Raw genomic sequence first — 18,831 nt, forward strand, 5'->3', positions numbered from 1 at the left:
TATATAACATGTATATATTGTGTATATATTGTGTATATATATATATATATATATATTGTGTATATATTGTGTATATAATGTGTATATATTGTGTATATACTGTGTATATAATGTGTATATAGCATGTATATATTGTGTATATATTGTGTATATACTGTGTATATATTGTGTATATATTGTGGATATAACATATATATATTGTGTATATATTTTGTATATAATGTATATATATATTGTATATATATTGTGTATATATTTAGTAAATATTGTATATATATTGTGTATATATTCTGTATATATTGTGTATATATTTTGTAAATATTGTGTATATAATGTGTATATATTGTGTATATACTGTGTATATAGCATGTATATATTGTGTATATATTGTGTATATATATTGTGGATATATTTTGGAAATAGCATATATATTGTGTATATAATGTGTATATATTGTGTATATATGGTGTATATAATGTGTAAATATTGTGTATATATTTTGTATATATTGTGTATATACTGTGTATATATTGTGTATATATTGTATATACATTGTGTATATACTATGTATATATTGTGTATATATTGTATATATATTGTGTATATATTGTGTATGTAATGTGTATATATTGTGCATATACTGTGTATATATTGTGTATATAATGTGTATATAGCATGTATATATTGTGTATATATTGTATATATATTGTGTAAATATTGTGTATATACTGTGTATATATTGTATATATATTGTGTATATACTATGTATATATTGTGTATATATTGTATATATATTGTGTATATATTGTGTATGTAATGTGTATATATTGTGTATATACTGTGTATATATTGTGTATATAATGTTTATTTAGCATGTATATATTGTGTATATATTGTATATATATTGTGTAAATATTGTGTATATACTGTGTATATATTGTGTATATATGTTGTATATATTGTGTACATACTGTGTATATATTGTGTATATATTGTATATCTATTGTGTATATATTGTGTATGTAATGTGTATATATTGTGTATATACTGTGTATATAATGTGTATATAGCATAAATATATTGTGTATATATTGTGTATATACTGTGTATATATTGTGTATATATTGTGGATATAACATATATATTGTGTATATAATGTGTATATATTGTATATATATTGTGTATATATTGTTTATATAATTATGTATATGTTGTGTATATAATGTGTATATATTGTATATATATTGTGTATATATTGTGTATAGATTGGGTAAATATTGTATATATATTGTGTATATAATGTGTATGTATTGTATATATATTGTGTATATATTGTATATATATTGTGTATATACTGTGTATATATTCTGTATATATTGTGTATATATTTTGTATATGTTGTGTATATACTGTGTATATAATGTATATATTTTATATATATTGTGTATATACTGTGTATATATTGTGGATATATTGTGGATATAACATATATATTGTGTATATAATGTGTATATATTGTGTATACATTGTGGATATAATGTGTATATACTATGTATATATTGTGTATATATTTTGTATATATTGTGTATATACTGTGTATATATTCTGTATATATATTGTATATATATTGTGTAAATATTGTGTATATACTGTGTATATATATTGTGTATATACTATGTATATATTGTGTATATATTGTATATATATTGTGTATATATTGTGTATGTAATGTGTATATATTGTGTATATACTGTGTATATATTGTGTATATAATGTGTATTTAGCATGTATATATTGTGTATATATTGTATATATATTGTGTAATCATTGTGTATATACTGTGTATATATTGTGTATATAATGTGTATATATTGTATATATATTGTGTATATATTGTGTATATAATGTGTATATATTGTGTATATATTTTGTATACAACATGTATATATTTCGTATATACTGTGTATATATTGTGTATATATTGTATATATAATGTGTTTATATTGTGTATATATTGTGTATATAATATGTATATAACATGTATATATTGTGTATATATTGTATATATAATGTGTATATATTGTGTATATATTGTGTATATAATGTGTATATAACATGTATATATTGTGTATATACTGTGTGTATCTTGTGTATATATTTTGTATATAATGTGTATATATTGTATATATATTGGTTATATATTTAGTAAATATTGTATATATATTGTGTATATATTCTGTATATATTGTGTAAATATTTAGTAAATATTGTATATATATTGTGTATATATTGTGTATATATTGTGTATATATTTTGTAAATATTGTGTATATAATGTGTATATATTGTGTATATACTGTGTATATAATGTGTATATAGCATGTATATATTGTGTATATATTGTGTATATATATTGTGGATATATTGTGGAAATAACATATATATTGTATATAATGTGTTTTAACCTGCTTCCGAAGAGTCCACACGCTTTTTTTGCTCGCTCCGCTTGCTATCGCTGCTTTCCTTATTTATTTTGCTTTTTAATCAGTTTTTGTCTTCCAAACATTTTTGCTTTAGACTTTTTCAAGTAAACCAAGGATTTTAAGAACATTTTTCCAGTTCTAACGACATATCTGACGCCAGCGACATGTCCGGGAGAAGAAGGGAGAAAGACTGTGAACGCTGTCAGAAATATCAACAAGAAATTAATGAGCTGAAAACACGGATATTTGTTTTGGAATCTGAAAAAGTTCTTCACGATACCATTCCTGTGTCAACCGACGGTAAGAAGAGCACACTTTTTACAAGAAAAACTGCTACTTTCAACCTAAACCGCAGTGACTCTGTGTCGTTTCCAAAACTGTCTAAAAACCAGAAAGACCAGGCTGTTTCTTGGAACAAACTTGGAGCAAAGCCTAAACGATACAAAGATAACGTGAAGTCACCTAAAATACAGCTCACCAACAGATTTTTACCACTTTCAGAGATGGAATTAAATGAAAAAAGGAAAGATGACGTGGCCAAAATACAGCGAGGAGGATCTGTGCCAGGAGCCAAGGTCACGCAGATTGTTTTGGTTGGGGACGGCGCGATAAGTCACGTGACGCATGAAAAGATAAACACACATTCTTTTCCAAGCGCCACTGTTTCTGAGATAACGTCACTCCTTCCAAATATTATGGCTAAGCATGGAGGAGCTAAACAGCTGATTGTGCACGTGGGTGCAGTGGACATGCGGCGGGAACAGACTGAAGTTTTGAAAAAAGACTTCTTGAAGTTATTCGACGTGCTTGATAAAATGGAAATCAAAACTTTCATAAGTGGACCTCTTCCAAACATCGACAGGAGGATAAACAAGTTTAGCCGGCTTCTTCAGCTGAACACATGGCTGTCCAAAGAGTGTTCCCCGAGAGGACTACACTACATTGAGAACTTCTATCTATTCTGGAAACGAGAGGACCTGTTTAAGAGAAATGGCCCCCACCTATGCAGAGGTGGAGTGAGGGTGCTGACAGAGAACCTGCTCCACGCTCTGAGGCATTGGACTGGGCCTGGACAGGGTCCTGAGCAGATAGTTAGAGAAGAGAGGAATGAGAGAAGAATTCCTGCTCCCTCAGCCAGAGACCGAGCCAATGTTTCAACATCAAAAGCACCACAACCTCAGCCTCCACCAAAGGATTCATCAGCAGCTGCTCCACCACCACCAGCAAAGGATTCAGCTCCAGCTGCTCCACATTCACCTCCACCGCCTCCAGCAAAGGAACAATCTTCAAAGGCCTTGGACCCATCTGTGACAAGCCCAACAACATCCCTGTCATCGCCCCTGCCTTCACACCAGCCCTGGGTTCCCCCTGCAACATCTACTCCCACTAAAGATTCATCATTCTCCTTCTCATCTCCACTCTCACCCATGGGCCTTCCCAGCCATTTTGAAAGTCTGATCAAATCAGGCATTAAGATGGCTCCACTCACGCCCAATATAGCAAGGGCTATGCCGACTACACCAACAAAAGCCCCACCACCCATCCCCCCTCGCCTCTCACCTGGTCCCAAACTCTCCTTGGCTACAAAAGCCCCACCACCCATCCAACCTCGCCTTTTACCTGGTATCTCCCATAGCTAGGATGCACTGGGTCTCAGCGTTGCCGGGACTTATTGTCACATTAAAAATCAAACCAACCCGGGGCCCTATGTAAAAAGAGCCCCCCCTAGTGCTATTTCTGTAGTCACATCATCACACAGATGGAAAAACAAAATGCGAGTCAGGCCCAATCTGAGAAATGTGATTCATATTCCCTGTGAAAAGATAAAGCCCAGTCCCACTGAAACTAGTCTGAAACTTGCTGTGCTAAATGTCAGATCCTTATGTAACAAATCTCTCTTAATTAATAATTTTATTTCTTCTTATAATCTTGATTTTATGTTTTTAACTGAAACATGGCTTGACAAAAACACAGGAAATGTAGTTCTGATAGAATCTGCTCCACCCAACTTTAAGTTTGAATCTGAAACACGAGAAAACAAAAAAGGGGGTGGAGTCTGTGCTGTCTTTAGAGATGAAATAATCACCCGCAGGTTGTCTTTTGGGGTGTTTTCATCATTTGAGTATGTATCCTTTAAAATGGAGCTAAAACGGTCTCCATCCATTCTCTTCATTGTTTTATACAAGCCTCCCCAGCACTGCCAAAGTTTTATTGATGATTTTACTGAGATGCTTTCAGTCATATGCACAGACTTTGATGGTTTGGTCATTACAGGTGATTTCAACGTGCATGTTGATAATATTTGTGACAGAAACGCTAAAGAGCTTGATGCTGTCCTTGAAACCTTCAGTCTTACTCAGCATGTGAGAGGCCCCACCCACAGCAAAGGACACACTCTAGATCTCATAATTACAAAGGGGGTAAATATTTCAAATGTTAATGTGATCGATGTTGCTCTGTCTGATCATTTCTGTGTCTTCTTTGACCTGTCTGTTTCTCCCAAACCTCCGGTTGGTCCTGCAGTTGTTCAGAGGAGACACATAAGTGATGTCACAGGTGCACTGTTTATGGAAATGATAAACTTTGAAAATGTCTCATGTTCTAATGTAAATGATTTGTTGAAATCTGTTACATCTAGTGTTTTGAATGTTCTGGACACCATCGCCCCTATAAAGGCTAAAATGGTTAAAAATAAGCAGAAGGCGCCGTGGAGAAATGATGATTCGGTCAGGGCACAGAAAAGGGAGTGCCGCAGGGCCGAACGGAAATGGCGCAAGTCAAAGCTCCAGGTTCAAAAAGAGATTTACAAAGAAAAGCTGAACATGTACAACCTAATCTTATGTAGAACTAGGGAAAGAAATTTTTCTGAAATAATTGGAAGCTGCAGTAACAACTCGCGTGTCCTGTTTGCCACAGTAAACAGATTAACAAACCCTCCAGCTCAGCTGCCATTAGAACTCATTTCCACATCCAAGTGTAATGAGTTTGCATTATTCTTTAATGACAAAGTTCAGGGCATTAAAAATGCTATAAATCCCACAATGCAAAAAATTAGACACTTAGAGCTAACTCACTTTGCACCAGTAACTGACAAAACTGTCCATGAGATCATCACCAGTCTGAGTTCATCTACATGCTACCTTGATGTGTTACCCACCAGATTTCTAAAGTCTGTGCTGAACAGTTTGTTAGCACCACTCACTCACATAGTTAACATGTCGCTTCAATCTGGAACATTCCCAATGTCTTTGAAAACTGCGGTCATAAAGCCTCTCCTAAAGAAGAGCAGTCTTGATGCCGCAGTACTGAGTCATTACCGGCCCATCTCTAATCTGCCATTTTTGGGCAAAGTCCTTGAAAAGGTTGTTTACCAACAGCTCACAGATTTCCTCTTAATAAACAACTCATTTGATGTTTTTCAGTCAGGTTTTAGACCTCATCACAGCACTGAGACTGCTCTTGTCAAGGTGACAAATGACATCCGCCTGAACACTGACACGGGCAAAGCCTCAGTCTTAATTCTGTTAGATCTGAGTGCTGCTTTTGACACTGTCGATCATGGGATCCTCTTACAGAGACTAGAGGACTGGGTGGGCATCACTGGCACTGCCCTAAACTGGTTAAGGTCCTATCTGGAAGACAGGAAGTACTTTGTTGAAATTGGTAGCTGTGTCTCAGACCACATGACCCTGACCTGTGGAGTGCCCCAAGGGTCAGTCCTGGGTCCCCTTCTGTTCAACCTCTACATGCTGCCGTTGGGTCAGTTGATACGCAGTGAAAATGTGTCCTATCACAATTATGCAGACGACACTCAGATCTATGTTTCACTATCGGCAGGTGACTATGGACCAGTAGATTCACTCTGTCACTGCATCCAACAGATCAGTTTGTGGATGCAAAAGAACTTTCTCCAGCTGAACTCAGACAAGACTGAAATAATGTTTTTTGGCCCACAGAAACAAAGAGAAAGTGTTAGCGGTCACCTCCAGAGTCTCGCTCTAAAACCTACAAACCAAATTAGAAATCTGGGGGTAATAATGGACTCAGACTTGAACTTTAATAGCCACGTCAAATCAATAACATCAGCAGCTTTTTACCATCTAAAAAACATTGCCAAAATCAAAAATATAGTGTCAAAACCAGATTTAGAGAGACTTATCCATGCGTTTGTCTCCAGTAGATTAGACTGTAACGGCCTGCTCACTGGCCTCTCCAAACGAGTTGTAAAACAGCTGCAGTACATCCAGAACGCTGCTGCTCGGGTCCTGACTAGAACCAGGAAGTATGATCACATTAGTCCTGTTCTCAGGTCTCTGCACTGGCTCCCTGTGGCTCAGAGAATAGACTTTAAAGCAGCTCTGCTTGTGTACAAGTCTCTCCATGGCCTAGCACCAAAGTACATCTTGGATATGTTAGTGCCATATGAACCATCTCGGACTCTGAGGACCTCAGGGACCGGCTTCTTGCTGGTGCCCAGAGTCAGGACAAAACATGGGGAATCTGTGTTTCAGTTTTATGCAGCTAAAATCTGGAACAGTCTTCCTGAAGATGTGAGACAGGCTTCTACTCTGACAATGTTCAAATCTAAGCTAAAAACAGTTTTGTTTAGCTGCGCATATGACTGAAAGGATTTTTTCTTTGCACTCTTCTCGTTTGTTTGTGATTTTATTAGTTTAGAAAATCAGTTGAATTGATTATTTTTAATTTAGTTAATTTTATTGTATTTCTGTTTCTGTAATTTCTTTGTGATTTGAATGCATTTTTCCTGCTGTGAAGCACTTTGAATTGCCTTGTGTATGAAATGTGCTCTACAAATAAACTTGCCTTGCCTTGCCTTGCCTATATATTGTGTATACATTGTGTATATAATGTGTAAATATTGTGTATATATTTTGTATATATTGTGTATATACTGTGTATATATTGTGTATATATTGTATATATATTGTGTATATATTTTGTATGTAATGTGTATATAATGTGCATATACTGTGTATATATTGTGTATATAATGTGTATATAGCATGTATATATTGTGTATATATTGTATATATATTGTGTAAATATTGTGTATATACTGTGTAAATATTGTGTATATAATGTGTATATTTTGTATATATATTGTGTATATATTGTGTAAATATTGTACATATATTGTGTATATAATGTGTATAAATTGTGTATATTATGTATATATATTGTGTATATATTGTATATATATTGTGTATATATTGTGTATATACTGTGTATATATTGTGTATATATTGTGTATATATTTTGTATATATTGTGTATATAATGTTTATATATTGTGTATATAATGTGTATATATTGTGTATATATTTTGTATATATTATGTATATAACATGTATATATTTTGTATATACTGTGTATATATTGTGTATATATTGTGTATATATTGTATATATAATGTGTATATATTGTGTATATATTGTGTATATATTGTGTATATAATGTGTATATAACATGTATATATTGTGTATATACTGTGTATATCTTGTGTATATAATGTGTATAAACATGTATATATTGTATGTATATTGTGTGATTGTCACTGTTGCTGATGAACAGTGTGATTGTCACTGTTGCTCATGAACAGTGTTTATATATTGTGTATATATTGTGTATATATATATATATATATATATATAGTGTATATATTGAGTATATAATATGTATATACTGTGTATATAATGTGTATATAGCATGTATATATTGTGTATATATTGTGTATATATTGTGTATATACTGTGTATATATTGTGGATATATTGTGGATATAACATGTATATATTGTGTATATAATGTGTATATATTGTGTATATATTGTGTATATACTATGTATATATTGTGTATATATTGTATATATATTGTGTATATACTGTGTATATATTTTGTATATAATGTTTATATAGCATGTATATATTGTGTATGTATTGTGTATATATTGTGTATATATTGTGTAAATATTGTGTATATATTGAGTATATATTGTGTATATATTGTGTATATACTGTGTATATATTGTGTATATATTGTGTATATATTGTGTATATATTTTGTATATATTGTGTATAGAATGTGTATATATTGTGTATATATTGTGTATATAATGTGTATATATTGTGCATATATTTTGTATATATTGTGTATACAACATGTATATATTTTGTATAAACTGTGAATATATTGTGTATATATTGTGTATATATTGTGTATATAATGTATATATATTGTGTATATATTGTGTATATAACATGTATGTATTGTGTATATACTGTGTATATCTTGTGTATATAATGTGTATAAAACATGTATATATTGTATGAATATTGTGTGATTGTCACTGTTGCTCATGAACAGTGTGATTGTCACTGTTGCTGATGAACAGTGTAATTGTCACTGTTGCTCATGAACAGTGTGTATATATTGTGTATATATTGTGTATATAACATGTATATATTGTGTATATATTGTGTATATATATATATATATATATATATATATATATATAGTGTATATATTGAGTATATAATGTGTATATACTGTGTATATAATGTGTATATAGCATGTATATATTGTGTATATATTGTGTATATACTGTGTATATATTGTGGATATATTGTGGATATAACATGTATATATTGTGTATATAATGTGTATATATTGTGTATATATTGTGTATATACTATGTATATATTGTGTATATATTGTATATATATTGTGTATATACTGTGTATATATTTTGTATATAATGTTTATATAGCATGTATATATTGTGTATGTATTGTGTATATATTGTGTATATATTGTGTAAATATTGTTTATATACTGTGTATATATTGTGGATATATTGTGTATATAACATGTATATATTGTGTATATACTGTGTATATCTTGTGTATATAATGTGTATAAAACATGTATATATTGTATGTATATTGTGTGATTGTCACTGTTGCTGTGATTTGCTCTTTCCAAGTTGTCAATTTTATTTTTAAGCAAAAATATAAAAAATCTTTTTTGTAACTTAATAAAACCTTTTGTTTGTCATGCTGTGGCCTGTGTGTTTGCCTGATCTTGCCTCTGTCAATTATTGTTAAAAATGTGTTCAGTAAATTTCTGTTTTCTGTGTGGCTTAGTACTATGAAGAGGGGCTTAGTACTATGAAGAGGCGGGGCTTAGTACTATGAAAAGGGGCTTAGTACTATGAAGAGGTGGGGCTTAGTACTATGAAGAGGTGGGGCTTAGTACTATGAAGAGAGGCTTAGTACTATGAAGAGGTGGGGCTTAGTACTATGAAGAGGTGGGGCTTAGTACTATGAAGAGGTGGGGCTTAGTGCTATGAAGAGGTGGGGCTTAGTTCTATGAAGAAGTGGGGCTTAGTACTATGAAGAGGGGCTTAGTACTATGAAGAGGCGGGGCTTAGTACTACGAAGAGGCAGGGCTTAGTCCTATGAAGGGGCGGGGCTTAGTGCTATGAAGAGGTGGGGCTTAGTACTATGAAGAGGCGGGGCTTAGTACTATGAAGCCACGGGGCTTAGTACTATGAAGAGGCGGGGCTTAGTACTATGAAGAGGCGGGGCTTAGCGCTATGAAGAGGCGGGGCTTAGTACTATGAAGAGGCGGGGCTTATTACTATGAAGAGGTGGGGCTTAGTTCTATGAAGAGGTCGGGCTTAGTACTATGAAGAGGGGCTTAGTACTATGAAGAGGTGGGGCTTAGTACTATGAAGAGGCGGGGATTAGTGCTATGAAGAGGCGGGGATTAGTGCTATGAAGAGGCAGGGCTTTTTACTATGAAGAGGTGGGGCTTAGTACTATGAAGAGGTAGGGCTTAGTACTATGGAGAGGGGCTTAGTGCTATGAAGAGGTGGGGCTTAGTACTATGAAGAGGCGGGGCTTAGTACTATGAAGAGGTGGGGCTTAGTACTATGAAGAGGTGGGGCTTAGTACTATGAAGAGGCGGGGTTTAGTACTATGAAAAGGCGGGGCTTATTACTATGAAGAGGTGGGGCTTAGTACTATGAAGAGGTGGGACTTAGTACTATGAAGAGGGGCTTAGTACTATGAAGAGGTGGGGCTTAGTACTATGAAGAGGGGCTTAGTACTATGAAAAGGTGGGGCTTAGTACTATGAAGAGGGGCTTAGTACTATGAAGAGGCGGGGCTTAGTACTATGAAGAGGCGGGGCTTAGTCCTATGAAGAGGCGGGGCTTAGTACTATGAAGAGGTGGGGCTTAGTACTATAAAGAGGCGGGGCTTAGTACTATAAAGAGGCGGGGTTTAGTACTATGAAGAGGCGGGGCTTAGTACTATTCAGAGAAGGGGCTTAGTACTATGAATAGGCGGGGTTTATTACTATGAAGAGGCGGGGCTTAGTACTATGAAGAGGCGGGGCTTAGTACTATGAAGAGGCGGGGTTTAGTACTATGAAGAGGCGGGGCTTAGTACTATGAAGAGGCGGGGCTTAGTACTATGAAGAGACGGGGCTTAGTACTATGAAGAGAGGCTTAGTACTATGAAGAGGTGGGGCTTAGTACTATGAAGAGGTGGGGCTTAGTACTATGAAGAGGTGGGGCTTAGTACTATGAAGAGGCGGGGCTTAGTACTATGAAGAGGCGGGGTTTAGTACTATGAAGAGGCGGGGCTTAGTACTATGAAGAGGCGGGGCTTAGTACTATGAAGAGACGGGGCTTAGTGCTATGAAGAGGTGGGGCTTAGTACTATGAAGAGGTGGGGCTTAGTACTATGAAGAGGTGGGGCTTATTACTATGAAGAGGCGGGGCTTAGTACTATGAAGAGGCGGGGCTTATTACTATGAAGAGGTGGGGCTTAGTACTATGAAGAGACGGGGCTTAGTGCTATGAAGAGGCGGGGCTTATTACTATGAAGAGGTGGGGCTTAGTACTATGAGTACTATATAGTTTTATTTATGATGGATACAATGTTATTTATTATAGATATAGTGTTATTTATAATATATATAGTGTTATTTATAATATATATAATGTTATTTATGATAGATATCGTGTTATTTATGATGGATATAGTGTTATTTATGATAGATATAATGTTATTTAAGATAGATATAGTTTTATTTATAATAGATATAGTTTTATTTATAATAGATATAATGTTATTTATGATAGATATAGTGTTATTTATAATAGATATAGTGTTATTTATGATGGATATATTTGTTATTTATAATAGATAAAGTGTTATTTATGATAGATATAGTTTTATTTATGATAGATATAGTGTTATTTATAATAGATATAATGTTATTTATGATAGATATAGTGTTATTTATAATAGATATAATGTTATTTATGATAGATATAGTTTTATTTATGATGGATATAGTGTTATTTATGATGGATATATTTGTTATTTATAATAGATAAAGTGTTATTTATGATAGATATAGTTTTATTTATGATAGATATAGTGTTATTTATAATAGATATAGTGTTATTTATAATAGATATAATGTTATTTATGATAGATATAGTTTTATTTATGATAGATATAGTTTTATTTATGATAGATTTAGTGTTATTTATAATATATATAATGTTATTTATGATAGATATTGTGTTATTTATGATGGATATAGTGTTATTTATAATATATATAATGTTATTTATGATAGATATAGTTTTATTTATGATAGATTTAGTGTTATTTATAATATATATAATGTTATTTATGATAGATATAGTTTTATTTATGATGGATATAGTGTTATTTATGATGGATATATTTGTTATTTATAATAGATAAAGTGTTATTTATGATGGATATAGTGTTTTTATGATGGATATATTTGTTATTTATAATAGATAAAGTGTTATTTATGATAGATATAGTGTTATTTATGATAGATATAGTGTTATTTATGATAGATATAGTGTTATTTATAATATATATAATGTTATTTATGATAGATATAGTGTTATTTATGATAGATAAAGTGTTATTTATGATAGATAAAGTGTTATTTATGATAGATAAAGTGTTATTTATGATAGATAAAGTGTTATTTATGATAGATATAGTGTTATTTATAATAGATATAGTGTTATTTATGATAGATAAAGTGTTATTTATGATAGATAAAGTGTTATTTATGATAGATATAGTGTTATTTATAATAGATATAGTGTTATTTATGATAGATAAAGTGTTATTTATGATAGATAAAGTGTTATTTATGATAGATATAGTGTTATTTAAGATAGATATAGTGTTATTTATGATAGATGTAGTGTTATTTATGATAGATATAGTGTTATTTATGATAGATATAGTGTTATTTATAATAGATATAGTGTTATTTATGATAGATATAATGTTATTTATGATGGATATAGTGTTATTTATGATAGATATAGTGTTTTTATGATGGATATATTTGTTATTTATAATAGATATCGTGTTATTTATGATAGATATAGTGTTATTTATTATAGATATAGTGTTATTTAAGATAGATATAGTGTTTTTATGATGGATATATTTGTTATTTATAATAGATATCGTGTTATTTATGATGGATATAGTGTTTTTATGATGGATATATTTGTTATTTATGATAGATAAAGTGTTATTTATGATAGATATAGTGTTATTTATGATAGATATAGTTTTATTTATGATGGATATAGTGTTATTTATGATAGATATAGTGTTATTTATGATAGATATAGTGTTATTTATGATAGATATAGTGTTATTTATGATGGATATAGTGTTATTTATGATGGATATAATGTTATTTATGATAGATATAGTGTTATTTATGATGGATATATTCATGATAAATATAGTGTTTTTATGATGGATATATTTGTTATTTATGATGGATATAGTGTTATTAATGATAGATATAGTTTTATTTATGATAGATATAGTTTTATTTATAATAGATATAGTGTTATTTATGATGGATATAGTGTTATTTATGATAGATATAATGTTATTTATAATAGATATAATGTTATTTATAATAGATATAATGTTATTAATGATAGATATAATGTTATTTATAATAGATATAATGTTATTTATAATAGATATAATGTTATTTATAATAGATATAATGTTACTAATGATAGATATAATGTCATTTATAATAGATATAATGTTATTTATAATAGATATAATGTTATTTATAATAGATATAATGTTACTAATGATAGATATAATGTTATTTATAATAGATATAATGTTACTAATGATAGATATCATGTTATTTATAATAGATATAATGTTATTTATAATAGATATAGTGTTATTTATAATAGATATAATGTTATTTATAATAGATATAGTGTTATTTATAATAGATATAATGTTATTTATAATAGATATAGTGGTATTTATAATAGATATAATGTTATTTATAACAGATATAGTGTTATTTATAATAGATATAATGTTATTTATAATAGATATAATGTTATTTATAACAGATATAATGTTACTAATGATAGATATCATGTTATTTATAATAGATATAATGTTATTTATAATAGATATAATGTTATTTATAATAGATATAATGTTATTTATAATAGATATAATGTTACTAATGATAGATATCATGTTATTTATAATAGATATAATGTTATTTATAATAGATATAGTGTTATTTATAATAGATATAATGTTATTTATAATAGATATAGTGTTATTTATAATAGATATAATGTTATTTATAATAGATATAGTGTCATTTATAATAGATATAGTGTTATTTATAATAGATATAGTGTTATTTATAATAGATATAATGTTATTTATAATAGATATAGTGTTATTTATAATAGATATAATGTTATTTATAATAGATATAGTGTTATTTATAATAGATATAATGTTATTTATGATAGATATAATGTTATTAATAATAGATATAATGTTATTTATAATAGATATAATGTTATTTATAATAGATATAATGTTATTTATAATAGATATAATGTTATTAATGATAGATATAATGTTATTTATAATAGATATAATATTATTTATAATAGATATAATGTTATTTATGATAGATATAGTGTTATTTATAACAGATATAGTATTATTTATAACAGATATAGTGTTATTTATAATAGATATAATGTTATTTATGATAGATATAATGTTATTAATAATAGATATAATGTTATTTATAATAGATATAATGTTATTTATAATAGATATAATGTTATTTATAATAGATATAATGTTATTAATGATAGATATAATGTTATTTATAATAGATATAATATTATTTATAATAGATATAATGTTATTTATGATAGATATAGTGTTATTTATAACAGATATAGTATTATTTATAACAGATATAGTGTTATTTATAATAGATATAATGTTATTTATAATAGATATAATGTTATTTATAATAGATATAATGTTATTTATAATAGATATTATGTTATTTATGATAGATATAGTGTTATTTATAACAGATATAGTGTTATTTATAATAGATATAGTGTTATTTATAATAAATATAATGTTATTTATAACAGATATAGTGTTATTTATAATAGATATAGTGTTATTTATAATAGATATAGTGTTATTTATAATAAATATAATGTTATTTATAACAGATATAGTGTTATTTATAATAGATATAGTGTTATTTATAATAGATATAATGTTATTTATAATAGATATAATGTTATTTATAATAGATATTATGTTATTTATGATAGACATAGTGTTATTTATAACAGATATAGTGTTATTTATAATAGATATAGTGTTATTTATAATAAATATAGTGTTATTTATAATAGATATAGTGTTATTTATAATAAATATAATGGTATTTATAACAGATATAGTGTTATTTATGATAGATATAGTGTTATTTATAACAGATATAGTGTTATTTATAATAGATATAGTGTTATTTATAACAGATATAGTGTTATTTATAACAGATATAGTGTTATTTATAACAGATATAGTGTTATTTATAATAGATATAGTGTTATTTATAACAGATATAGTGTTATTTATAACAGATATAGTGTTATTTATAATAGATATAGTGTTATTTATAACAGATATAGTGTTATTTATAACAGATATAGTGTTATTTATAATAGATATAGTGTTATTTATAATAGATATAGCATGATAACGCTCCATGTTCTGTGTTTCTGCTCTGGAACTCAGAGTTTGGCACTTTTCCTTTATTCATGTTTTTATTACCAACAAATCTGTAATTTCCATTGAAATTTGAGTCATCACTGAAAACATGAGAAACCAAACAATCTATGACATAATCTGTAACATAAATCAGACTTCTGATCTGGAAAGAAGTTTAAAAGACATGACTGACCTCAGCTGCAACACTGCCAACGAACAACAAACAAAGGTCTCATTGTTCCACCAGAGCTCCGTCCTGGTTTAGTCCTGCTTTAGTCCTGGTTTAGTCCTGTTCTGGACCTGGTTTACTCCTGCTTTAGTCCTGGTTTAGTCCTGCTTTAGACCTGGTTTAGTCCTGTTCTGGACCTGGTTTAGTCCTGTTCTGGACCTGGTTTAGTCCTGCTTTAGTCCTGCTTTAGTCCTGCTTTAGTCCTGGTCTGGACCTGGTTTAGTCCTGGTTTAGTCCTGGTTTAGTCCTGTTCTGGACCTGGTTTAGTCCTGGTTTAGTCCTGGTTTAGTCCTGTTCTGGACCTGGTTTAGTCCTGGTTTAGTCCTGGTTTAGTCCTGTTCTGTACCTGGTTTAGTCCTGGTTTAGTCCTGTTCTGTACCTGGTTTAGTCCTGGTTTAGTCCTGTTCTGGACCTGGTTTAGTCCTGCTCTAGTCCTGACCCTAGTTCAGTCCTCAATCGGACTCTAGACCGGGTCCTGCTTCAGTCCTGGTTCAGTCCAGGTTCGGTCCTGGTTCGGTCCTGGTTCAGTCCAGGTTCGGTCCTGCTTCAGTCCTGGTTCAGTCCTGGTTCAGTCCAGGTTCAGTCCAGGTTCAGTCCAGGTTCAGTCCAGGTTCAGTCCAGGTTCAGTCCTGGTTCAGTCCTGGTCTTAGTCTGGGTCTGTGCTGAACTTTTGCTTCAGTTTGTGACGCTGAGTCTTGAAGTCTCTCAGTTCTAGTGGAACAGCGCCTCCTGCTGCAAACACCGCGACAGCACAAGCCTCCATTTTATACAATATTATTTATATTCATTTATTGTAGTTGTTTTAAAGTACAGTGGCAGAGCAGTTAGAGCTCTCACCTCCCAATGAGGAGGTTATGGGTTTGATTCCTGGGCCAGACCACATGACATGACCTCTCTGGTTGGCCTCCTCCCAACGTAAATTGCCCCTGGTGAAAGAATGTGAGAGAAAGGTGGTCCCTGGGCACGGTGACCCCTGACCTGACCCTGATCCTGATCCTGACCCTAACCCTAACCCTAACCCTAACCCTAACCCTAACCCTAACCTTCATCTGCTACAAACTTCAACAGCGTGCCAGTCCTGGACAATCTGCACCCTGTATGACCTGGTTCAGACCTGGTTTAGACCTGGTTTAGTCCTGGTTTAGTCCTGGTTTAGACCTGGTTCAGACCTGGTTTAGACCTGGTTCAGACCTGGTTTAGTCCTGGTTTAGACCTGGTTTAGACCTGGTTTAGTTGAAGAAAACATTTTTCCGGTCGAGAACCATGGCCTCGGATTTGGAGCTGATTCTCATCCCAGACGCTTCCCTCTCGTCCCAGTGCAGCTCCAGGTCCGGGTTTGATGGAGCCATCAGGACAACATCGTCTGCAAACAGCAGAGATGAGATCCTGTGGTCCCCAAACCGGACACCCTCCGACCCCTGACCACAACCTCCGACCCCTGACTGCGCCTAGAAATTCTGTCCATAAAAACTATGAACAGAACCGGTGAAAAAGGGCAGCCCTGGCGGAGTCCAACATGCACTGGGAACAGGTCTGACTTACTGCAGTGAACACAGCTCCTGCTCTATCGGTCGGATTCTCCTCTCCAGGACCTTGGAATAGACCTTACCCGGGAGGCTGAGGAGTGTGATCCCTCTGTAGTTGGAACACACCCTCCGGTCCCCCTTCTTGAACAGAGGGACCACCACCCCGGTCTGCCAGTCCAGAGGCACGGTCCCCGAACGCCACGCGATGTTGCAGAGACGTGTCAACCAAGACAGTCCTACAACATCCAGATACTTTAGGTCCTCAGGGCGGATCTCATCCACCCCCGGAGCCACCGAGGAGTTTGCGAACAACCTCAGTGACTTCAGCTTGGGTGATGGATGAGCCAGCCTCTGACTCCCCGGTCTCTACTTCCTCTTCGGAAGACGTGACTGTGGGATTAAGGAGATCCTCAAAGTATTCCTTCCACCGTCCGACGACATCCCCAGTCGAGGTCAGCAGGCCTCCACCCGCACCGTAAACGGTGTTGGTGGGACACTGCTTCCCCCTCCTGAGGCGCCGGACGGTTTGCCAGAATTTCTTTGGTGCCGACCGATAGTCCTCCTCCATGGCCTCCCCGAACTCCTCCCATGCCCGGGTTTTTGCCTCTGCGACAGCACGAGCCGCGGCTCGCTTGGCCTGCCGATACCTGTCGATGACCTCCGGAGACCTACAAGCCAGAGTGGCCTAATAAGGCCTCCTTCTTCAGTCTGACGGCATCCCTTACTTCCAGTGTCCACCACCGGGTTCGGGGGTTGCCGCCACGACAGGCACCGGAGACCTTGCGACCACAGCTCCGAGCAGCCGCATCAACAATGGAGGCGGAGAACATGGTCCACTCGGACTCAATGTCCCCAACCTCCCCCGGGACATGGGAGAAGCTCTCCCGGAGGTGCGACTTGAATACCCTACTGACAGAGGGCTCCACATGACGTTCCCAACAGACCCTCACAATGCGCTTGGGTCTGCCAAGTCTGTCCGGCTTCCTCCTCCGCCAGCGGATTCAACTCACCACCAGGTGGTGATCGGTTGACAGCTCCGCCCCTCTCTTCACCCGAGTGTCCAAGACACGCGGCTGGAGGTCAGATGACACGACAACAAAGTCGATCATTGACCTCCGGCCTAGGGTGTCCTGGTGCCATGTGCACTGACGAACACCCTTGTGCTTGAACATGGTGTTTGTTATGGACAAACCGTGGCTAGCACAGAAGTCCAATAACTGAACACCACTCGGGTTCAGATCGGGGGAGCCGTTCTTCCCGATCACCCCTCCCCTGGTGTCACTGTCATTGCCCACGTGGGCGTTGAAGTCCCCCAGTAGAAAAACGGAGTCCCCGGTCGGTGCACTGTCCAGTACCCCTCCCAAGGACTCCAAGAAGGCCGGGTACTCTGCACTG

The 18,831-nt window shown here is 33.1% G+C and overlaps 1 protein-coding gene across 2 annotated transcripts in view; it reads right to left on the reverse strand.

Moving 5' to 3' along the window:
- Nucleotides 1-16,283, reverse strand: part of LOC140372038 (uncharacterized) — a 62,342-nt gene extending 46,059 nt beyond the window's left edge. The window contains exons 1-2 of one of the 2 annotated variants that reach the window (XM_072459293.1): nucleotides 16,169-16,242; nucleotides 15,875-16,069 (exon numbers count right to left, since the gene is read on the reverse strand). The gene's annotated coding sequence lies outside the window, so the exon portion shown is untranslated. Of the gene's footprint in view, nucleotides 1-15,874 lie in introns of both variants that reach the window. The other variant, XM_072459292.1, reaches the window with a different exon arrangement.
- Nucleotides 16,284-18,831: the final 2,548 nt, after the last annotated feature.

Source organism: Eucyclogobius newberryi, unplaced genomic scaffold (assembly GCF_026437365.1).
Source record: "Eucyclogobius newberryi isolate DKJ021-1_F unplaced genomic scaffold, fEucNew1.0.hap1 SCAF_22, whole genome shotgun sequence".
Taxonomy (NCBI): Eukaryota; Metazoa; Chordata; class Actinopteri; order Gobiiformes; family Gobiidae; genus Eucyclogobius; species Eucyclogobius newberryi.